The sequence below is a fragment of the Lissotriton helveticus genome, chromosome 3_1 (genome assembly GCF_964261635.1).
Source record: "Lissotriton helveticus chromosome 3_1, aLisHel1.1, whole genome shotgun sequence".
Lineage (NCBI taxonomy): Eukaryota > Metazoa > Chordata > Amphibia > Caudata > Salamandridae > Lissotriton > Lissotriton helveticus.
The window spans coordinates 1030002871-1030028467 of NC_136061.1; the positions used below are offsets into that span (position 1 = coordinate 1030002871).

The window sequence follows — 25597 nt, forward strand, 5'->3', positions numbered from 1 at the left end:
AATAATGTGACTGACAGGACAAATCTAGCAAAAACAGAACTTGGGGGCCTGATGACAAAAGCCTGAAGAATTAACTTGTTTGTTTTCAAAACATTCCCCATCTTTTCAGATGGAGGCTTGAGAGTACTCTAGCAAATTGTGGGGGCATTTTGATAGGGCTTGGGTGCAGACACAGAGGATTTTGACCAGAAACAACAACTTATGAATAGTTTTTACTTTGTGCTATCGGGATGTGCTCAACCATCATTTTGTCCCGGATAGCCAACTCACCAGTCTGCAGATAGACAGTAAGGAATATTAGGTTATGCAATAGGGTCACAAATCAATGGCAACTTAAAGAAAGGGTGACATAGTTGGGTGTTAGAAAGACATTTGCAAAATAAGACAGAGGAATGGAAAAATAGGATGAAAAGGATGAACTTACAGTAAACGTGACAGTCACCTTGGTCATGCGGTTAATATGGAGGTGGCTGTGTCAGTATTCAGCCTCCAGAAATTGATAATGTTCTCAGTATGTGATTAATACTTCACAAATCCGTAGGTGTCTCCCTCACAACAGCAGCCAGAGAATAAGTCAATAGTGACCAGTGAGGCAAGTGTTGCACGTGTGCACTGTACACAAGACGTTTAAAATGAAGCACCGGTCAGTCCTCCAGGTGTAATATGTTCTAGGCATGCCCTGACACCAGAACATGGAACACCTTCCATCACATGTGACAGATGTAATAACATTTACAAACATTCACATCAGCATTACTTGGGCTCGTTCTAGAGATGAAAAATGTGTTACAGTGGGAGTCAGTGATGACCAAGAGGTTACATGGAGAGCCAGTGATGTATGGGGGGTTACAGGTGAGTTACAGAGTAATGCAGAGATGTCCTGAGGGAGGAGTTACACAGGGTGGCAGGGATGTAACTGGGTGGGCAGGTGGAAGGAAGAGTTGCAGAGGAAGGCAGTGATGCACTTAGGCGGGGGTTAAAGTGGGAACCACTGATGGACGATAAGTTCACAGCTAAATATGGGAGAGGTCTGAAAGAAGGAACCACTGGCTTCAGGGGAGGGAATACAACAAAGCTAGGGTTATGCTGATTTTTAAAGAGAGATGGTTTGGTGTTTAACAGAAAAGGGAGATGAGAAACACAGGGATCTAGATGGTTAGTAGAGGGCAGAAAGAAGGGAGGGCAGCAGGTCAGGGAAATGGAGGAATAGTGGTTTTAAACTGGTAGTTTGAGAGCAAAGGAAGGGAGCCAAAGTTGGCTAGAGATGTAGAAGGATTTATATAAAAAGCAAGTCAAAGAAAGGGGACTTTGATTGGGTAAGAAATACAGCATGGGGGTTAGACTGTGTCACAATGGTAAACTGTACCAATGGCAGAGACTTTAGACACAGCAAGAGAAAGGAGATGAGTTGGGCAGGGAATTAGAAAAAAGACAGAGTTCTGAGACTGCAAACAGGATAAGGAAAGGGAGGTAGACATAGTTTGAGGTGGTTAGGGTGTTACATAGCAAGTAGAGGATGTTCTGTAGTTGGTACTTTTGTAATTTATGCCGCTGGCACACAGCATAAGTACATTCAATTGCTTCTGCTGCCACTCCTGAGAGGTTTGCAAAGCTAGCTGTTTCTGCTTTAAGCAGCTTTTAACTGGAACTTTTCCATGTGGTGTACTTATTTGTTTTGCATACGATTACTTTCCAGCAGAAAAAAACGTCCTTCCTGACTGCCTGGGAGTAAAAGCCTTGGATCTGTGGTGGCATTTCATTCATGTTCAGCTTCATTGCAAGATGTAGCTGTGACAGAGAATCCGGGGCTCTAGAGACAGATTTATTTGGAAGCACTTACATTACCTTCTCAACCCAGTTTACTTTCCTTTCTATTTTTAAGAAGCACGTTTCTGTACACTGCTTAAACACACTGTCCTGCCGTACATGCTGCTTTAATTACCCCGCCCAGTACTTTTGAAGTACATTACTGCCTTATGTAGGCACACAATGCACCAGACTCTTATGGAAACGTGGCTTTATTATCGGCTGCCACAGGAGGGCGCGGGGCCTCTAATCTCAATCACTTAACCACATTGTGTAATCCTGGGCAAGTGTTACATGGAAGAGATCACCCTTAGTTTAGCGCCCCAGTACATACCTAAAGTCACGCTTACTGCTGCATAGAAAAGCATGTAAAGTCCCTGACAATTTCAAGTACAAGGTTTTGGTAAAGTTATATAATTATAATTAAGGCTCAAAGGGCCCGATAAGCCACAGGAGAGTTAAAGGCATAGTGCAGGTACCGTGTGAAACGTGAGAGGCTGATGGAAAGGGAAGTGCTGGCCGGATTTAATGCACACCCTGGTTGTAACGTAAGAGGTCCAGGGGCGGGGAGCAGGGGCTGCAGGTGAGGCCAGTGGGGAGCACAGGAACCAGATAAGTGCAGAGGGAACGCAATGTGAGAAGGGAGGGGCCCTGAATTACACTCACTGCAGGCCTCAAATGCGAGTGAGTGGGGAGCGACCTGAGGGCTGTATTTGAGAGGCCAAAGGGCAGCGCATCAAAAGGGTAAACAAAAAGCCCATGAGAGAGCAGGGTCCGCCAGGCTTTTACCCGCCGATGCGGGCTGTTCTCGGACTGCAGGAGCTGCATCATGTTTCCCTCTTGCTCTAAGGATTAAAAGAGCCAGAAGAGGAGCCAGGAAGCTGCATTAAGGCTTCGTGGAGAAAGACAAAAACCTCTTAGCTGACAGCGCTGTGCAATTTCTGCCTGCCAATTTGAAAATCATGCTCATATTCAATGGAGACAATGCGGCCTAACAGCCGCAGCGGCCGACTTTGGAGATGGGGAACCAGGTTCGGTTCTCCGTGTCTGTTCAACATCATGTGAGTCTGGGCAAATCTTTTAATCTCCACGTGCCTACAGCAATAATATATGAATCCTTGTGTAATGTAACTGCCTCTCATATAAAGCACTTTGTTTCCGTCTGGTGTCTCGATTTAGTTTAGTGCAGAGTCTTCTTGTCCTTCGGACAAAACAGACATTAAAACTTCTTGCCCTTGCAAGAAATCTAGATGTCTCGGGCGTCGGGCGATAGGAATTCCCCTCCCCTGTATCCTCCAAATATGTTGGCCAGTCTTGCATAAAAGCTTGCATGTGGGCATCGATGAATATGCCCAAGTTCTCAAAAATTGAAGAGCACCCTGATACAATTGGCCTGATTGGCGGATTTTGCAGACATTTGTGTATTTTTGGCAAAAAATATATTTTCGGCCTCCTTGGGTACGTTTGCCTTAGATATCTTTTTGTTGCAAGGGTGATCCACCCCAGTTCTTCAGCTTTATTGAGAATTTGATCCAAATTGCAGGATATCTCGTTTGTGAAGAAGCAATTTGGTGAAAGCTGGTGCTCAAGGAAAGGAGCAAAGCAGTGCCCTGGTGACCGCGTCTAGGGGGTAGACGACGGGTAGTTCCTAAAATCGAAGCAATGGAGATGGGTTGTGGCCTGGTGGTACAACCAGCATCCAGTGTGGCGCTGGAGATCCTGAATCGTAAATACAATTGTAACCTGTGGTTCAAAATAATACTGCGCAACCCAATGTTTATCAATGTGTGTTGGATTGGTGTAATAAAAGTTGGTCTAATGTTGACCGTGCATCAACAAATAAAGAGTGCGTTATCTGAGAATTAATAAAGACTACACAGTGAAGACCAGCCACTTGTATGGTGCCTGTTTGGGGTGGTCAAAAGGGGGGCAAAGTCTGGTGGGCTGAATAGCACGTTATATGCCTGCTATGAACATCCTTTCAGTTTTGGTGCAAAATGGCATCTGTAACTTTGGGAAATAAAACACACAGACTACATTTTCCATAAAGCGCAGAAGGCTCTTTCCAGTGTCATTTATGACAGGGAGATGACAGCATTTTTCTTGTTGCATCGGTAAATATAATCTCATTTTTTCAATTTAATTCTAAGGAGTCTTGCAGACGCAGTCAGTTTCAATAGCATCCAAATCTGTGCGTGACCTTGAGGTCGAAGGTTTGAATATGAATAGGCCCAATCAGTCTGAAAAAATGGTGGTAAAGTCTGTATAATAGAGTTGTGTAATAATAACACCACTTATCAGTGTCTAGAGGGATCTCATTTTGTAGAGTATTCATTCATCCTCGCACATGTTCCTCCCACCTTCTGACAGCACTTTGCTGGCATCCAGTAGACACCAACATTGTGTTTAAAGCATGCTGTATCTTCCACTCTCAGAAAGGATCTATTTAGCTGCCACAACATCTTTCTGCTCACTAATCTCGTTGTCCCACTCGCTCATCATTTGAGAATTGATTTCTATATTTGGCAATTAGACACTGGAATTCCCTTCCCAGAGAACCTGATCTGCTCTCTAACATCCTTACTTTCCCTAATCCTGTCTCTTTCCATATTTTCTGCTTATCCTCTGAACCCTTTTAGTACCAGGCCACCTTTCTGAGGATAGCCTTGTGCTCTAAAATGACTATTTGTTAAACAAAAGTTCAGAATTAAGATGATTCTAATGTAATAGTAAATGCAAGTTTTTATTATTAGGATGAGTTTCCCCCCCCCTCACACCACCCAAAGAAATGACTACCTTCACAGGACAGTGAACTTTGAGACTTTTAGTAACTTAATATTATTGAGGCTTTGTCCTTTGATGCAAACAGGTAAAGTGCGCCACTGCACTGGAATCAGTACAAATCATGACTAGATAGGAAGAACGCTAAGGCCACTTCAACCATATTTCTGCCTCACGTTAATGAACTCTGCCTACAAATCCTGTTCAAGAAGTCACTTAATCCGCTAAGGCTCAAATGCGGATGAATGCAAAGCAAGACTTAATGAAAATAATTAAGAACTGGAATAAAACAATATATTATCCGTACAACACTAGGATCCAACCGATGATTATTACTAGACAGAGCACTCAAAAAGAGTCAGTCATAAAGTATGAACCATTCAGACTTAAACTCAATGAGATCATATCCTTTCAAAACATAATGAAAGCTTTAAAATTTAGCTTGCAATGCATTAAATAAAATCCTAGAAATCTGAGTCTAGACCTCAGCATAATTGTATTTCATGGATCTAAAAGAACTTGCCAAAAGTAACAACTTTGAGCGCTTCTTGGAATGTTTAATTAGTAGTGATGGAGTGTAATTCTTTATTTGAAAAATTAAACACATTCATTAACAATGTGTGATTTACCACGTTAAATCAAATGTGCACTTTTAACTTTTAAGTTGTTATAAGCAACCATACTCAGGTATTATAAACAAACACTCAAGTTACTATGTCCTAAAGCATTAAGCTAGCCCAATAGTAGTGCCATTTTAAATGTCGACTATACTCGTTTAAGATTAAGAGGCCTGTTCATTTATTTTCAATGTTATTTCACATGAGATGTTTCTTTTTCTTCCCACTGCAGATGTTTTATTTTTCCAGAAACCTTCTGTTAGCTAGAGAATAGGCATTTGTTATGTATTAGAAAGCTGAGAGTGAGGTTCTCACCGGGAAGAGAAGAGGATGCCAGGAAGTGCAACTTGTGAGAAGAGCTGCCTGATTCACAGAATTCTGTCCAGCATAACAACTCAGGGACAAAGTCATGTTATCACCAGTGTCATGGTCTAAGAAATATGGAAGTTTACCTGTTCCCAGAGTTTGGAGCCAAAAGTGGGAACAAGCTGGAATGTTGCAAATAGTGTTTTGTTGAATTATAATAGTGTATGTTCCATAAATTAGATCAGAGAGCATAAACAGACTCTCTTACGGAAATACTTCCTGACTTCGAGCTGAGTAGACAATTCTAGCCTCTGTTCATCTCCATGCCTTTGTGCTAATGCTTCATGCCTATGCGTTCTTATTTACTCATCAGAAACCTTCTTTGGATTTCTAATGCTGACTCCTTACCTTTCTTGTCTACATTAAATTCCCTTTCTCAGCCTATCCTTTTTAGGTCTCGGCTAGCATAGACTGCGCACATGCGCAGTCTCGCTGGCGAGATTTAATGATGTAGAGTAAGTTTCACTAGCAAAGTTAAGCCCCGCCCCTCTTTTCCATTGGCTGGCGTCACTGTTCATGCTAAACGGTGGCCAGCCATTGGAAAAGAGGTGATAGTGACGTACTCTTTTCCCTTTTGAAGCTGACCCACTTGGACTGGCTTCCTTGACTTACTGCTGTGGTAAAAGGTTTCTTATCTTCTTTATGGGGCGAAACAGATGGCCCCATAAAGAAGATAATAAGCCTTTTACCACACACGTAAGTCAGGCCAAGCCCATCCAAGTGGGACGGCTCAAAGAGAAAAGGCTGTGCCATGAAGAGCGCTTGTGTTTCATCTACGCGTTGAATAAACAATTCAGCAGTAGCCTGTCGCCCATAAATATCAACAGAGCTCTCAAGTTCTACACAACTTCATGCGTTATATACTCACCCGGTTCGGGTATTTTGTTGTATGCTGGGATTTGTAAACCTGTTTACCACCCAAAGAGACCGGGCAGCACGTAGAGCTGGAAGTTGTACCAGGAGACGGCCACCAGGCTGAGCACCCCCGAGGCAAAGACCACCAGCCCCCCATAGCCTGCCAGCATGTAGGAGGGCTCGTCCCACCATCAGCGCACTCCCAGCGAAGACAGCGCCACCCCGAGGAGAGTGACCACCATGGAGGTGATCATGAGCCCGCGGGCCGCCTGTACCTCGGGCCGCGAGAAGTAGTCTTGCCGGTCGAGGCAGCAGATCCGCTGGGGCGTGGACTCCACCTCGCTGCAGATGTCCCAGATACCCTGGTGCTCCACGAAGTCCAAGGCTTCGCCTGTGATTTGGCTCTGCTTCAGCCAGTCCGGCGCGAAAGTGCAGGTCAGGGCGAGCACCAGCCTGCAGGGGGCCAGCACCATGCCGACGATCATAGCCGCCGGGGTGCGCATGCTGCCTGCAGCGGGGAGGTCTGCTAGGAGGAGCGGTGCAGGACTGCATTGTAGAAACGCAGCTCCCTCCACCTGTTGCAGCTTCACCACTTGCTAACGGGAGTCATGTTACAGTCCAGAGGCTTTCTCAGGTAACGATGGTCTCTCAGGAGTGTGTACTCCTTCCTCTTGTTCCGTGGCCTCCCCTCGGGTCGCTGCCCTGGTGCTCCCTTCTCTCCGTGCTCCTGTGCACACTTCCTTCTGCTTATTTGCACGTCTTCCGTACCTCTGAGCGAACCCAACCCGACCGGCCAGACAGAAACTGCCGTGGCGACTGTAGTACAGCAACAGGAGGAGGAGGGGCAGGACGGGGTGGGGTGAGGGCGCCTCTCTCGATAAACACCTGCAGGGAGCTACTTCCCGCAGCCACAGCTGAAAGATAACACTGCTCTCCATAATGCAGCATGTGCAGTTGCGCCGGGTCAATGTCTTTCAAGGGACTATTAAAAGCCCAATTATGAGTGTAGTTTACCGCCTAACAGTATTGTGTTTGCCCCCTTGCTACGTCTCTGACTCGTCACGTTATATATATGTAATTCCGTCTGCTACAGGACAACCCTATAAGTTTGCAATTAGCTGCGCCTACAAAAGGCACGAAGGCTTCAGAACATAAAACATATAGCTGCAATTAGTAACCCTTCAGAATTTGAACGTTGGCTGCTTCGGTGAGGCGGTGCGACCCGAAGATAGGAGGATGTTATGACGACTGTAATGCAACTAAAACATGTTGACCTAAGCTATAATTTCTCAGTGTCTCATTGATGAAATGCGTTTAGTTATACTGTACTTAAGATAAAATGCAGCGCATTTTGTCTGCCAGTGTGATGCCCCAATCTCAACTGGCCCTTGCTCACACTTGAATGTGTCTGCAATGCAACTGGTGATCACATAGAGCGCCCCGATATCTGCAGGACGAGTTTGCGCTGTATAAAAAACTGCACAAAAAAAAAAACAATGTACGTGGCAAGCAACCTACATCACAGGGCGGAGGCTCGGATCGGCTCTCAGCAGTTGACTTGGGCAGGCTTTGTGTGTGGGGGGTCATGAAAAGCAGAGGGACTTTGCGGCCCGGGGAGCAGCCTTGCAGTCACCCGTTCATAACAAAAGGCCCCTATGATCCCTGCAGGGGAGTCAGGCTGTTTGGGAAGGAGGCTGACAGCAATAGTGTAAGGGGTGGGGCGAGGCGACAGGACATGTTTTCTCTTTTTTGGGGGGGTTTGTTATTGCGTGAAAGTGCTTTTTTTACTGGAAGTGCGATAACCTCAGCTTGAGGCTCAAATGCTTTGTTCAGCTTTGCCGCAAGGGTGTTTTGTGTGGTGTTCTCTTCAAACATGGCGGCGTTACGATCACGGGTTCTAAGCAGGGTGGGTTGTTTGTCTGGCACTTGCTCGAAGAATTCTTTGTTGAAAGATCACAGCTGTTAGAATACAAACTAATATACTCTAAAAGGTTTCTCAGTTTGACCACATGAGCCGCTTGTCGGCATCTGCTTTCACTGTGTTCGCCCCCTCGCCCTTCGGTTCAAGCCCTCTAATCTCCGTCTGCACGCCCCGTTCTTCCTAACCAACCAGTAAGTGTACGTCACTGTCTTGCTTCATTATTTCTTTCTTTTCCTCCGCCTAAAACAAAAAAATGCTAACTACCCGCTTCTTTTCCACGCTCCTCGCTACAATATCTGTGTGGAACAAGGGCTGCGTTGTGCGTTTTGGTCTAGTTTCCTTTAGTCCTTGAGTCCTTGATTTATTTGCTCTCCTATTATTTTTCTATCTTTGCTTCCTTTCTCTGTCTCACTCATCCATTCACTGCCTCATGGTTACCTCAGTTTCTCTATTCCTTCACTGCCTCATGGTTCCCTCAGTTTCTCTCTTCCCTCGAGCTTTTTACTCGGCAATTCATCCCAATAGATCATACTGATAGCTGTAGATATTTAGCATATTACACTGGCGAAATTGGTAAAATGCTCAAATGTTCTAAGTAGAAATTCTTGAAATTTTGCATTGCGTGGTTGGTGTAACTTTTCTAAGCCCGAATTTGCGCCTCTCAAAGAAACGTCTTGTGGAATACCAGTTGGAAACTGGTCTGCACAGGAATTGTCTTGCTTAAATACATTCTTTTCGAAATAGTCTCCTGCCCATAGCTAGCAAGATCTTTTTACACAGGGTGATGGAGGGGGGGGAGGGATAAAAAAATGGACGTTTTCATGCAATTTAATGAAAATTCGCAAGAAAAAATGATGCAGTTTCGAACAACCCTAGTTTGAATGGGATATTAATCTTTCCCTTTTACATGTTCTGCTTAAATAAACCAACAAGCAACCTGGCACGCAAAAATAATTGCATAACACCTTATAAATGTTAATAATAAATATAAAAATAAAAATAAATAAAAAGTTTGTAATTTACAATGCCAATAGCTCTAACTTTTTCGAGGGCGAGACCTATTGCATTGTAAATGCTTGTTCAAATTAGACTAGGGGATTCCTTTATATAACACATGTTGCTTATTTTTTTATTCTATTTGTAATACTCGTTAATGTTCTACTTTACCTTAATTTGAAATATCGCCTTCTATGCCAATTAAATCTGCAATAATGATGACTAACATTTGAATAATTAATGAACTTATGATTTGAATAAAACTAATTTGGAAATAAAGCCATAAACTCGCTTCTTTTTTCTTCGTGTTATGTCCTGTGAATTCTCAAATGGTCTTCACTGGAAATTATATGTAAATGATAGCCCCTTAACCACTCTGTTCGTCGACGAATAAAGGTCCATATGACCAATGGCGGGGTTTGAATGATGATTATACACAACATTTGAGAATCAAAAATCCCCACTCCGGCAGAAGAGCTTTTGAAGATTAACTGCATTATGGATGTGGAAGGTGTTCCTAGAATTTCTATGAAACAATGTTCTCTAAATGTAGCACTAAAAGCTGCAATATCAAGGACAATGAAGTCAATGATTCAAACCCAATTGACACAATAAGCATTTACCCATATGTGGGAAATGTTTATGTATTGGTTAACATAGATTTGGGGGAATGGAGATAATAGCATATAAATATTTTGTTGATCACATATTAAAATTAAAGTGTGACTAGCTCAACCTACACCTTTTGAGGTTGGTAAATTGACAACCGTAGACTTGAGTAAAAGTTACTTATTGTGCTTGTCTGCTATTATATCTGAAAGACATCATATATGTAAACACTCACCTTAAATTATATTTACATAAATATAATTATTAACATATAAACTACGCCCTCTTTTAACAAAAAAAACTCTCGTATAGTTGAGCTCTGCAATATCATGTGACACCACTTACCTTATGTTCCCCAACCAGTGCCATTAAGGGAAGGAATGTCTCTGGATATGAATGTTCCCCTTGGAATGACCACAGATGAGGGGAAATGCATTTAGTGACTCTGCAATGGAAGTGCTCAGTGCAGCCCAAAGTAAATGTATATGTGAGGAGGAGGAGAAAGGCGCGAGAGTGATGAGCTGAGTCAAGATAGCCAGAGAAAGCTAGCCCTGTGCCTATGTAAATCTGTACTACATTTTCTGAAAGAGGCAGTAACTTGTACTTTCTGCAGGGAGAACAAGCCATAATTAGTGTTCATAAATAAAACATTGGCTCAACAAGCATTGGTAAAGGCAATAGGTCTGACTCTAATTTGCCAACCTTCTTAACGGTGTTTAGTACATTAAAGTTTACTATTTTGACTTTGCCAATACAAAAAAACAGGCAGAAAAAGATTGCTTTATGTATGGAATGCATGTAGGGGATAAATAAGTGAATGTGTCTACTGCAAGTTGATATAGTATACCTTTCAAATATATAAAAGAATCCAACATCCAATGAAAGCATTTCCTGGGAGGTAGAATGATACACCAAATAGACAACAGAATGAGATGAGAGAGTAATACTAGCTCCGTATACAGTCAAATCACACTTTATGTTTTTTTAAAGAATTGGTAACAATATATATTGCAGAAAGCTGTGTTGTCAAACCGGACTTAAAAATGGCTAGGAAAAGGTAAATCAAAAGTTTTCTGTTAACTTTTAGATGTGCATATGAAAATGGGAGTAATAAATTAGAGGAACAATTGAAACACCTCAATGTTTTCTATTTCGTTTTATAAAGTCTATTTATCTGATTTTTTAACTTTATTTAATAAAAAATAACTATTCAGACCAATGGTTAAATAACCAGGCAGAATCCTAAATACAGAGTGCCATCCCCCAATTTGAAAACTGACTTCATTTACTGGGGGAATCAACGTGTCAGTGTACTTTACTTCAGCTACTTAACAGGATTCACTTTCTATTCAGTATAAAGTTGAAGAAGGTAGGGAATGTAGGCAACTGAAGGTTTAACCCATTTAAAGTGCAGAATTTCAACCTAAGTATCATGCTAATGTATGGTGCTTTTTGGAAATGTAACAATAGTATCCAAGGACATGAACTATATGCATGACCTACACTTAACATGACATTTTGTATTTGCATTTTATGTAACCAGATTCATGTAGTACTTAAAGGCAGTCTAACAAAATTACACACAGTACCAGGAGAGAACTCAATTGACCAAGAGCACACCACAGCTAACTGCACAATACCACCAGAGGAGATACATGTCAACCAGATGCCATGACACTGACACAAGACACCAGAACATAACTAAATTGACCAAATCATACAACACAACTCAGTCAATCACGCAGTATCAACCTACTCATTCCAACATCACATTAGACCAAACCACGTTACTTCAGCTAACCACAGTCCTCAAACTCCTCAAAATACTCCATATTGCAATGAATATGAGCCACCATAATGCAACACCAAAAAACACAGATCTCACACTGTACACTACTGTGAAACAGCGCAACCTACCTCCACATGAAAATGCTGGACAAAACATTATTGCACCACATTATGACACATTGCCCTACACACCACAGAATATGTCACAGCACATAAACCACATACCACTATAAAACAACACATCGCACGCTATCAAACCAGCACACCGTTCAACACATCTTCCAAAAGCTTCACATAATGTAACCACATCACATCATAGCCCACAGTCATAAAGCTTGACACAATACCTTGGTTATGGTTGACGGGATGCTAATAAAAAGTTCAACACTAACCAGTAGAAGCAAGATTTTAATCAGCTGAGGTGCCTCCGAATTTGTAGACATAAATGACAAACTGAATGAGTATGCTCGTCAGAGTGTAAGACTGGGTATGACTGCATGAGACAGTATGAGACAGTAGCTTAAGTGAGAGTGAATTTGAATAGGAACTGTGTAATTATTTAGCTTTGTTTGAACCTATTGTATTGTTATTTCCTGACAGTGCTTGAGATCGAGGACTTGATTAGTTTGTTTACTGCTATGGCCATTATGTGGTATCCTTTGTAATTACATTATTCTTACACATGTATGATAGTACTTTGTCTCTTGTATGGCACTGATACACATTTGCGTAATCTGAAATTGTGATTCCACTGATGAGTAAACACTGGTGATTTTGTTTGGGATCTTGTAGAGTGGGTAATTTGGTATTGCATGTGTGATTTAAAGTTGGGTGTTCTTAACATATGATACCAGAATATTGTGTCCTAAATATTATCTGAAAAAAATATAGTGTTCTAAATATAATTTACGAAACGTTCATCCCTTTGGAGCGAATAATAGAAAATATACACCCAATTGTGTGATAATTTTGTGAATGAGCTTTAGACCACAATATTTATGTTAGAAAATATTTTTTATATCAATATTCTGGCATACCACTGATCTTAAAAGAAAACAGCTAGGTTGGAGTTAAAGTTGCAGAAGATAATTTTTGATGCTTTATGTTGCACTCAGTAGTAACACAATTTGTCAACTTAAACTTCCCCTTGAGTTTACTTTTTGAAGAGAATTTGCTGGCTTTTTATATGTTTAAGGTTGTTCTACAGTTTGAAGAGTGATATTTCTGAAAACATGTTCAATATAGAGAATATCTGTGAATATTTCTTTGACTTCTCTGTGTTCAAATTGTGTCTCAGTTGTAAGTCTGTCACTGGTTTCCTTTTTTGTTTCTCATGATGTAGGCACACATTCTAAGCTGCTGTTGTGAATTAGTTCCCGGGTTGTCGCTGTTCATTGGCTCCATATTAAGTGATACATCTTTGACTTGCTAATGTAGATTTTGTTAAATAATTTATTTGGTGTCTGCTTAAGTTTTTTGTTTTTGTATTTGTGCAACACATCAGAAAATTGTGACTTTTAGGTGTAAGAGATTGTTGTTACTTTTCAGGACAGTGCTTGAACTTGTGGCTACATATTGTTGCCTAGTGCTTGTTCTATTTCTCAAACTGGGTATATAATGCCTGTTTAGTGTGTATGGTACATGCATATTGACAAAATGTAGGTGTATAGCACCTTGTTACTCACACAGTGGTTTATTGTATACACTCGAAAACATCAAAGTCTACATAATGCTGTTGTAAGGATTCTGTTTGGAAACAGAACTGTGCCTTGGGAGAACAAGATGTCAGGGTGTAGGGACTGAGTCTCACTACCACATCAGCACTGGTAGGCCAAATCTGACTAGCTCACAGTGCCTCACCTGCACTCCAAACTTTCCAGAGTAACAGGTGATTACAGCAAACTTTGCACATGAGCCTCATGCATGTCCATAGTAAACAGAAGAAAGTTTACAATATATTTATTGAAACTATCGTAGTCTAGTTTGAAGCAGGTTTGCTGCAATTAGAAAACAATTACAACTAAGAAAAGTAATGGACAGTACTAACAGACTGTACACTATGAACAGCTCGACCACGGCAACTGATAAATCTATCTTAGCCTACCCTCACTACGTGAGCACGTGGGTATATTAGTGATCTCTGGGATTAGCAACGACTCCCACAACTGGTGTGTGTAGTTAGGCGGTCGGCATCGTGGGTGTTGACTCAGTTTATGCAAGGCTGCTGCCTCCGTTCCAAGACCTGACCCCCTGCTAGAATTCTCCCCTCTAACCTCCAAGGGGTCGAGACACAGTTTATATTATAGAAACTGTTGTGTTAGAAAACCTGCAGCTGTGCCAATGCGTTATGTCTTTCCTGAGCAGGCACAAGAAAAACAGTACATTATGTTGTTCGACCTTGTACAAAATGTTCAGACTGAATCCCAGGAAAAGTCACTGAATAACAAATATGCATAGCGTGCTAAAATAATATTCCCCAAACAAATGTATTACGTGCGTCTGCGCAAAGCAAAGCCAGACCAAAGCTGTTAATTCGTGTAACCAAGGGAGAACCAAAGTAGGCCCAGAAGGGGAAAAACTGCAATGCCAACTTGTAACATTAGTGGAGTATAGGCTTTGCACACGCCAGACTCCATCCATGTGGCAGTATAGTACCTATTTTTTGTCTCAAGGCATGTGTCTATTGCCTTATATATGGTATAGTGGAAAATAGCATATGTTCACTAGTATCATGTTACATGTGCTGCCAACTTTTAGCATCAGGCTTTGACCATGCTGGGGTGCATGCATGTTGTACAACATCTGGTTTGTGTTTCCATGTATCTGGATTGCACCTTATATGTAATATAGTGCATAATACCACATGTTCCCAAAAACATCATAGCTCATGTTGTGCCAATTTGTAGTACTGTGGGTATATGGACTTTACCAATGCTGGTCTCCGCGTAGGTTTGCTGCACCAGGGTTTCGTTTCCATCAGGTGTATGTTGCTTTATGAACATTGGTGTCTTTTAACGTAGTGGTGTTGGAATATACCTTTTCGTTCTCTGTGTTCTGAATCAGTTGCTGGGAGAGACCAAAGATAGCAGTACTGTATGGATCTTTGTTGTTACCACTAAACTTCAAGTTTTTGAATATTTCCTGCTTCCTGATTTGTGCATCACCGTTGCCATGCCGTCTTTTACAACATGTACTGCTCCTTGTATGTAATGTAGTACGTTTTCCTACATGCCCACCAAAACTAAATTTCATATGTGAGTGTGTAGTGTAAATTAGGTGAGGGCTTTGCCAATGCTTGGTGAATTGCACCTGTTTGTGTAGTCCTCTGCTTGACAGCTGAGGAGGTGCGTTTATGCGTCACTTTCCATTTCAGTGAGGTGATGCAGACCACCACACTGAAATGCGTTAGTTTGAAGCTGGATGCGTGGTACTTGTCAAGGCTGGTAGCCATGTCGATGTATTGCACACTGTGTGTACAGCTGCACCTTACAGTTACCGTTTGTAAATATCAGATTCCATAAAGTGCCTAATTGCAGCACCAGCATGACATGGGTTTTACCACCGCTTAGTTTGTGTAAGTTCATATTGTTCATGTTTGTGATCCCTAATGATCGCACGCATGGAGAACAACCCTGTACTGCACATGCACCTGACTTGAAGCACACTAATGTCCTTAACTTACATTGTTCACGAAGGAGTGATTGTTGTTTGTGATCATTTACAGAGATAAAGTGTACTGGGATAAAAATAGGCCTCGAGTGCAGGTCCAAGAGGAACAGAAAGTTTATTCGGCAAAATAAATTCGCATATAGTGACTATAAAAGGAAGCCAGTGACTGGTTATCCTGAAAATATAGCCTGGATCCAGCACTTTTAGACCTATAATGTGCTCTTTAGCTGTAATGTATAATTTACAGCAGTTATTAAACGTTTATTTTGTACAACAGAAATGACCAACCTTCTGACAGGCTGGTGAAGTTTGTGAGTGATGCTTTAATTAATTATTCTCAAGTGTTATCTTATATTGCAAAATGAAATTTGTGAAGGTGTGAAGTCAGAACTAAGCATAACCCAGGAGAGGAAGAAAGGTAAGGCATCTTTCGAAAGATTCGTCTTCTCACCTTAAATAACTTCACTTGCTCTGGTTTTTAAAGTAGTAAGCCAATAAATCCCTTCAAGCGTCAGTATGTATATAAATAATAATTGTATAATCAAAACATTGAACTAGAAAACGATAATGAAATGCATAAAATTCTATGCAGATATTTTTAAATACTCTGACATAACCTTGAGCACAGACGAAGGAGTACTTACATAAAACAACAGACATTTATGACTTAGTATAAATAATTTGATCCAATAAAGTATGCAAAAGCTTCCCAGGGGCTTGATTGTGAGAGTTTGGTGGACATGGTAATGTTTCGCTAATGTAATTGAGTACCCTGTCCACCAAACCGTCGGCCCGCCTACCTCCTTTACAGACAGACAGACTTACGTTTTTTGTCCCTCCAGCTCTCATTGGTAGCTTCAATATGAAACTTCCTCTGATGGCCAAGCATTGTCAGAGTGAGGGTATTATGCGTCCACTCTATGGTGGATGGCGCGTAATGTCTTTTTTTCTGTTCATCACTGGGGACACAAAAAAATTATGAACCCTAAACCTTGTAAGAAAAGTCCCTGAGGGAAGGGGTCATTAGTTTTATGTTTTTCAGAAACAAACATCCACTTTGGGAGTATGCGTCTAAAAAACAAAAAAATTGAAAAAGATTGGCGAACGGCTGTTCATTGTGACAGCCACCAAACATTTTGTACATTGAAGGAAACTGTCAGCGGTTCCTTTTAATGTACAGAGATGTCCACTGGTCTGGGGACCATCAGCCAGACTGACAGAGTACCATTTGCCAAGCCTTAAATCAGGCCCTTAACCGCATGCGAGCGGGCGGAATTCCGCCCGTACGCTTAGTTTTTCAAAATCGCATGTTACGTGACGAGCTGGGCTCATCATGAGCGTGCGAGGAGGCTACCTCATGACGAGCCCAGCTCGTCATGAGCGTCGAAGGGGTTAATATTTACTACAGGTAATCAATTTATTATTCTGTATTACAATATTTACTTTTGAAATGGAAATCAACTTTTGCAAAAGGAAAAAGTTTTCCTATAAAACTAAAGAGGTGTAGATTATTGGGCAATCAGCCGTTTTAATAACACAGAACGTATTTTTACTGCTTTTATTCAGTATAAGAACAGTGGATGGTGTATCCCTGAAATGCAAATACTGGTGTAAAATAAATGTGTGACTCCACAAAAAGAGGCCGAAGATATAAGTTTTTTTTTACACATTTAATATTTAAGACGGTTGAAGGTCTATTGTATGGGAGGGATAGAACTTTTTATATTTTTTTTGTATGTTTATTTTGACAAAATATGATTTCGAATTTTGGGGCTCATTACGATGGCGTAAGGATCGCCACCGCCTAGCCGGCGGTGGCGACCGTTACACCATCATAACGTGAAATACCCCAGCCATATTACAATGGTGGTGGGTTTTGCGGCAGACGCAAAGTCTGTCCGCCGCTTTCCCGCCAGTCGTCAATCGTTACGATTGCTGGCCGGGCGAAGCTGGTAGAGCAATATGGTGGCACCGCCAGCCATATTATGATGTGGCTTGTGGACAGGGCGCTGGCAGAAATCGGCTTTTGGGGGGCCCATTGCGGGCTCCCAGGAGGGTGGGGGGTACCTATGGTACCCCCGTGCAGTTTCCTGCACCAAGTGGAAGGCACAGCATGGTGCCTGCCACTTGGTGCACGGAAATGCTCTGCATACACTTTCACCATTGCAGCCGGTACTGCAGCCCGTATGGCAGGTGCATCCTAATTGGGCCGATGGGACCGCCGCATATCTGGCAGTCGGTCCCATGCCCTTTATGATGGCGGGCGGACTGATGTCTGCCCGCCATCATAATGAGCCCCTGAGTTCTGTTGTCTGGGCGGTAAAGGTGATTTTCATCATGATTAAGTAGCATAATAAGGTCACAAAATTCAATATACATTTTCTGTTTCACCCTGCTTTCTATTATTTAAGACTTCTGGCTTTATGACCGTAGTTAGCAACGGGGCCCCTAACTACATCTGAACTAAATGTACTCTGAGTGCTTTCTGTGTGAGGCCCCTGTATCTGTGGCATTTGCATGGTTGTCTCCAGGGCTCCAAGAATAAATAAATATTAATAACTATCCCATAGTAAGGCAACAGTAAAAGTGCCAGCCACCACAACATTTCAATGATGTTTCCTCATAGAACTGTGTAGTAGCCTGTAGAAGACATGCACTAGTTGTGGGGAGTTCTTTTTAGTGAATTACAGATCACTGGGGTTCTGGAGCCAGTACCAAAGAAAGAAATCTAAAACATCTTCAGAAAATCCATTTTGTCTAAAGAACTAGGGGCCATTTGTATCAAGGCAATTTTGCGATCGCAAACACCGAAATTCGCCAAAATTCGGAGTTTGCGATCGCAAATCATCAGTGTCCAATGTGAGACACAAAACACCCCTCGCAAAATAAGGAATCGCAAATTTTGCGATTCCCTATTTTGCGATTGCATTTAAGAAATCGCAAATTGTGATTCCTTAAATGCAATGTAAGAAGCACAGAAAAAGTGCAATTTGGACTTAAGGAATCGCAAATTACCACCAACTTCAAGTTGGTGGTAATTTGCGATTTCTTTGAAAAATGCACTTTTTTGCATTTTTCAAAGTGCCATGTGACTCACATACATGCCCTTAGGGCATGTATGTGCGCCACATCTGCACCGATGCTCATTTCAGGGGTGCAACAGGGTGTCCTTGACACCCTGGCACCCTTGAAATTCCATTCTCATTTTGCGATTCTCTAATTGAGAATTGCAAATTGAGAATGTCCTCTGGGCCCATAGGAATGAATGGGGAGGTATTCCTTAATTGTAAATCACAATTTACGATTCACAATTAAGGAATATGTAGGATTCACAAAATGTATTGCAAATCCTACATACATAGCGTTTTGCGATTCTCAAATAGCGATTCACAAAAAATCGCTATTTTAGAATCACAAATGGACATTTTGACCTGGCAGTGGGTTCTCAGGATCATTCATTTGAGATGTCTGAGCCTATATCAGGTGTAGGACACTTGTGGTTGTATGGTAACTTTTGTATCCATAGCTTTTCAAAGCAACACCATTTTGAATATATTTTCAATTGGATGATTTTACACTGCTTAAATTCTAACCCCTTTTTTGAATCTCACACATTTTCTCAGGGGTCTGTCTTGTTGCTCCCACAGGCTATGCAAGGATTTCTTTATAGAAACAAATCTACTTCGTGAAATTCTCAAACTCTGCAGTGCAAGAGTGATAGAGCGCCATGATGTTCTGAAAATTGTAGGAGTGCATCATAATAGTGGATAGACCGCACCCCATATAATCTCGTGTTGTACTAAAACTGATCATTAGAATTGTAAAAGTAATAATGAAATGTGTGATTATAATGACAGAAACTTTGCTTGTGCCATTCGAGAAAGTAAGATAGCATTTAAATGTGATTATATAACTTTTGATGTTCATTGCAAATACTTAGTGAAGTAGCTCATGTGTAACGTAATGCATTAGATTTAAACGTGCATCAGATTAAAGTCTGTATATGTAGAAGTGATTAATCGTGCCTTAATCGTAATGAAGAGTAGTACTTATTAATGCAACATTTATTAATGCGTGTAATACTTGATGTATAGAGGCTTAAATGAATGTTCACGTTTTGCTCTGAAAGGCCTATTCTTATTTCTTTTGTTAGCTGAATTGAGTAGGCCGAAGTGTACTTCCTCTGGAAAGGCTCTCATTTGGAGGTAGTCAGCGAAATTAAATGTGCGTGGAAGGATTTCCGGTTCTCATGCTTCTATTGCAGGTGCAAGGACACCGTCTTCGTTAGTTAGAAAGATGCATTTTGTTTTAGGAGTTAGGTAAGGAGGAGAGCTGAAACAGTGTATCCTGGAATGCTGATAATTGGAAGAAGCCTGGAACCCAATAACGTATCAACTGTTGCTGGATGAAGTACAAGTTTGGTGGAAAATTACCTACGAGAGGTGCTTAGCTAGAGGAGGTGATTCCAGAAACACTGTCCAAATCATTCGACTAACGCATGAACTATGGTAGTGTCAATCCAGCGGGTTTACCTGTTTCTGCATGGCTTACTGGCTGATTTCTGGAAGATGTGGTCAAATTCACATCACTCCTGTGAAACCTACGTTTTATTTCCTTACACTTTAATTACAATTTCGGACTTTGTTGTATTGCCATCAGCGTCCTTGTCCTTGGTCAGCCAGCCTCCCATGCTGATAAGCTAAAGAATACTTGTAGCTCCCCTAGGACAATGAGAAAAGCAGTTGCCAGTTAGACATTTGTAAATTTCCGCGGGCTACATTTTCTCAGTAAATCTGTTCCCACGCTGCCTTTTGAAAGGCCTTGAAGACTATACTATCATTGACTATCATTGAAAGATGGATTGTTCTTGTTAATTTAAGCTTAGCCTGATATGAACTTGGTAGATATCCAGTGTCTTTCTCTTTTTTCATTGAATTACTTTTGATTCTATTTTTCACCTTTCTTGATGTTTTTATTACATCCAATTACTAATGTTTTACTTACTTTGGGGATGTGTTTAAAAAGTTTGAAAATACTCCTTTTGGCTGACCCGAGTTAAGAAGGATACTTTCATCAAACAGTGGCAGAAGGAAGCAGTCACAAAAAAACAATTACTGATGGGGATTGGCCCAAAGCCCTTCTCAATTTTGTGCTCATGATAAACTCTCTGCCAGGCAATTAAAGCTGTCTCTAGCCAAACCGAAATACTATAAGGCTGTGAAAGTCCCTAACAGATCAGGAAGCTTTATTTAACGTATGCACCACCAGCATTTATTTCTGAGGACTGGGACACTGTATTGTTTCCAGAGGTGGACCGTTCAATTTACACATTTTAGCAAATTCAAGTTACCACGTTGTTGTGGACTGGGAGTGGGAAGCGAAAAGTTGGCGCCCTCCCCCTAAAGTTTCCTTTTCCATTGCAGCCCCTACCTGCCCCCGCTGCCCTCTTCTGTCCACTGTTATTTTTAAAAAAAGGCATTTCCATTATCATTATCAAAGGTCTGGGATGTTGTCCCGGAGGCTGCGTAGATCTCTCCTTCCCCCTTCTAAAATTGGTTGCTTACATATGTCCACATGCAGCATGCCAAGCACCACCACAGAGCCTCCACGGTGCGATGCAGGTGCCTTGAGTAGCAAGGATAAATGTCCTTAGAGCACAGCCCAAGTTGGGAGGGTTCAATAGGAATCCAGTTCAATGGACCTGATTCCGATCCCAGAGAGTTAAACAAAAAAGTGCCTGACAGTTTTACTGCAGTCAAGTTCTGGTCTAGGACTTAGCCCAAGGCAAAACTCATGTCCTAGATGGCAGACCATTTGAGCCCAGAAATAGGGCTCATCAAATGCAGAACCAGCCAAGGTCATTCATCAATGCGACACAAATTCAGGGCTGAGGTGCAAGGAATATTACCAATTCAATCTTTATTTCGATCTGTTAGATCATCAAAGATATACAAATAAACACAGTCATTATACTTTATACGAATCAATAAGAACATTAATTATAAAAGTTCGACTGGCAATGTATAAAAACAATTCATCAACAGGAATCTAAAAAACCATTAATAAAATAAAATTGTTATGAGTCCGCCGCCGCCTTCAAGATGCGGGTGCGAATGAACCACATTGCTGTGAGATATTTTGGCAGTGCAAAGACAATTGGAGGTGACACATCAGTCTTTAAAATTCTATACACAGGGAAAAACTGTCTGAAACCCAAATTTTTTAGAAGGGGGACGAGCCAGTATTTTCTAATGCTTTGATAGGCTTTACAGAATAGAACCACATGTAAGTCATTTTCTTGGGAATGTGCACATGCCGGGCATTGCTCAGTGGTTGGTGGCGAAGACCAAGAGCTAGTGAAGGACCTCAAAGGTAATGTGCCATATCTCCACTGGAGAAATAACTTCCTAGTTAGCACAGGGGTCATACCATCCAATATACGCAAGGAATATTGACTATTTCTCGAAGTCAGATGGGGTTAGGGTGACCAGGCGTCCCCGTTTTGCCAGGATGGTCCCAGTTTTTAATCAGCTGTCCCAGCAAATTTCAAGAAATGTAGCTCATGTCCCCGTTTTTAAAGAGGGTCGACTGAAAACGGTGGGAGCTGTTTTTTATGTTTTACAAAGCAGGGATAGTTAGCAATTGTTTCAAGAAAGCAATTTAATGAACAGACAAGCTACTGGGTTTAAAAATTGCATTTTATGTATGTTCTTACTGCCTGTTCTGTAATTCTCTGCTAAGGAGCGCTCTCATCGCTTGAATTAAAATTGTAGTCCTTCTTCTATTTTGTGAAATGTCCCGGCTTTTGGCTTTAAAATTCTGGTCACCCTAGATGGGGTTCTTTTTCTGCCGATAAGAAAGAGCTTTGAGACCCCGTTGTGGAGCAGGCACACAACAGCAGGTGACAGGAAGCAACATTGTATGATAGGACATGAGCTATATAATAATACCCACATGTCGATCTGAGACAGCTCTTAATTCACACCTCTTTTTATATGGTGTATACAGGACAGGCTTCCTAAAAAAGGGCTGGTGAAGTGGTGCTCCTGCACAGAAAGTTTATGCAAGGTCGAAGGACAGGTATAGACCTTTTTCCACAAAAAAAGCCCGGTTTCGTGGACTGGGTGCACAGTGCAGGTTGAGAATGGTCTCTGCAGATGGTGTGGGATTGGTGCAAGGTTGTTTAAGGCCTGAGCCTACACATTTAACTATTGCTAAGTTGCAGGGCAGAAAAATGCCTTATTCTGCAGGCACACATGCTTTCTGGGCATAGTAAAAATAGGGATCTGAAAGGTCTCACATGACAAACACAGTAAGTAGGGTTGGTTGGGGAAAGGTTTGCAGAGGCGTTAGTGATAACTACGCACAAGGTACAGGCCCAGCAGAGGCCTAATCCTATATGCTTGTCTGATGTTAGGCAGCACAGTTATATCATTCACATACACCTGGTATGGAGACTGTTTGCAGGTCAGGCTGTGTCATTGGCCTCAGAGCTCACAGTGCATACACTGAGTCCACACACAGCAGATGCTCTGTGGCAGCTGCAGGACTCCACTCTTTATATTATTGACCTGGTGCAGGATTGTGAGGGGCACTTCCCTGCACCCTGATTGAATGTCAGGGTACAGTTCCCTAAGAAGTCTTAGCATTCACATACACGTTTGTTTGGACTATATGACGAGCAGGGGGGTGACAGGCCACACACTGCACACACAGACTACACACACACATACAGCAGATGCTAAGGGGAAGGCAGGCAAAGTCTTAAGCTGGCACACGCAGCTTGTATTAGGTTATAGCAGTACTTAATTTGAGCTGGTGGTTTCCGGTGCTCGGCACTGGCATTTAATGCACTTAAGACAGACTGCCAAATGGTGGCGCTGTCTGTTTTGTTTTTTTATAGATGAGCATAACAATAGTTGTTTATTAATTCAATATATGTTAAAAATAAGGCTTCTGTTTTTACTGATTTTTACAGATAAATACCCACAGAAAACAATGTGTTTCCTATCTGTATTTACTTTTAAAAGCGGAAAAATATTGAAAATGGTGCTTCTGATGAGACTCTCCATGCTGTTTTCGTTGAATTCCAGGCAACAGCTAAGCAGATAGACAGCATGGGGAGTTAAAAAACAGGATGAGATTTTTTTAAACACAGGTATATGTTAACATATATTTGTAGTATAACGCTAATATGTACCTGTGAGTGTAATCTTTTGTTATACGTGACTGCTTAATGTGCTAAAATGTGACAGGCATCCATGTATGAGTGCACGTCCAAGAGTTAAATAAATGTGGAAATATGCCAATTTACAGCTCCATTTATTCTCAAAACACAAAATAAATATGGATTAATACCAACAAGATGGCCAAATAATAAAAATGAATAATTACAGGCGGAAATGTTACAAAAAAAAATACCATAAAACCGGGATCCCTATTTAAAAATAACTAATACCTGCCACGCACGCCATTCTTATAGCTCTGAGGGCCTGGAATGGTCTGAATTGTAACACTTGTAGGAGTGTGATTGTTAGTAGGTGTGTTTTTAGTGTCATTGGCAGCACTTGCAGCAGCAATGGGTTGTGCAATCTGCAGTAGCATACTGACGAGGGCCCTGACACTTATGTTTTTTTACAAATTAAGCACTGGGGCATAGGGCTGGAATACATTTAATGCGGCCCAATCACCTTAGTTAAGAACATTATTCTACAAATGCATGGTATTAGGTGCAGGCCTCGGACATCCTGAATGCCCTTATTTAGAGTGTGGGTTTATCATGGCATTTTTCCTCCTGCATGCCATCACAACTAAAGTAACATTCACATACTGTCCTGTTTCCCCAAGTGATGAGTGGGGGAAATCACCAAAATGAAAGTTTTATTTGCTGCTTTTTGTTCGATTGCCTTTTATAATACGAGGGCTAATTACGTTAAATATAAGTTGCACAGAAATATTGTAGAAGGTTAATTAGGGTGAGAATCTTCGGATCGGGCTTTAATCTATTAAATGGTGATACCAACTGTTCATGACTCTGACTTAGACAGGGCTTTTTGTCACTTCTGTAGAGAAAAGAGAGGGTCTGTTGCACTCTGCTTTTCTGCTGGCCTGGTTTTGCCACGGCCTTTGTTGGTCTGGAACAGCGAAGGTGTTACAGGCCTCCATGTTGTCAGGATACCCTATTTTCAGTCCTGGGCTTTCATTTAACTGCAAAACGTGCTCTGGGAGTAGAGGTTAAGCTTTTCTTCCATTGAACTAATGGCCCCTACACACCTGATGACAATGGCTATTTACAGAAAAGCTCATAACTGGAAGTGTAAAGTAGGGGGCTGAAAGCCCACGTACTTGGAAAAAAGGCACATGGACGCATTGATATATGGTACTGGAACTGGCCATGGGCATGTGTGTCCAGCCCCCTTTATTAGCAGGGTCACCTGACGCGGTGACTCTTGTGATGAATGGGTGTGAGGTGAGTGTGGAAGGCAGCCCTAAAGAGTGGCTGATGGAAGTACCATGTTTACAAACACTAGAACGTGTCCCGCAGGACGCTACATTAAAGTATAAAGTTTTCTCAACTCAGAGCTAGGTTGTCACCAAATCTTCCCATTTATAAATATCCCCTCATTCCACTGTCCTTCTTAGGGTTACTATATGACATCCTGCCATATCAGTCTCACACTTATACTCTGTGGCTCCAACTTCCCCTAAAGAGCTGCGTGAAACATGGTGCAAGTCTGCCCCCTGGGATTAAGGGAACACACCAGAGCTACTGAGGAACTGGGTCGCATCTGTTGTGAAAGTGGGCGACTTAAATAAACTTTGAGCACCGGCACTTATTCTTTTACAAATTAAGCACTGCTCAGTACCGAGACACAAACTGGCAAGGTTATCAATGCATTAGAAAGTGATGTGGCGCTACTGTCCAGAGGCGTGAAGTGTCCTCGTCACCCCACTTCTGGATTTTAGATACTATTTAGCAGCAGAATGGGGGTCCCATTACCCAAGCACATTAGGACCGAGAGCATCCTAGCAAGGTGCTGGAGGCAGGCTGCAGTACAAAATACAATATCACTGCGCTTTTTGTAATAGCGCTAAGCATCCAGTAAAATACATAAAAAAATATTGCAAGGGGAATGTAATTTCCAAAAGAACTTAGCCTTCTTTATCATTGTGATTTTTCTATTTTGAA

General features: G+C 41.7%; 1 protein-coding gene and 1 pseudogene across 2 annotated transcripts in view; both read right to left on the reverse strand.

Annotated features, from left to right (window-relative positions):
• RAPGEF4 (Rap guanine nucleotide exchange factor 4) overlaps positions 1 to 25597 on the reverse strand; it is a 980403-nt gene that overhangs the window by 493154 nt on the left and 461652 nt on the right. The gene's annotated exons all lie outside the window — the stretch shown is intronic.
• On the reverse strand, positions 5752 to 6928 carry LOC144825320 (claudin-23-like; annotated as a pseudogene).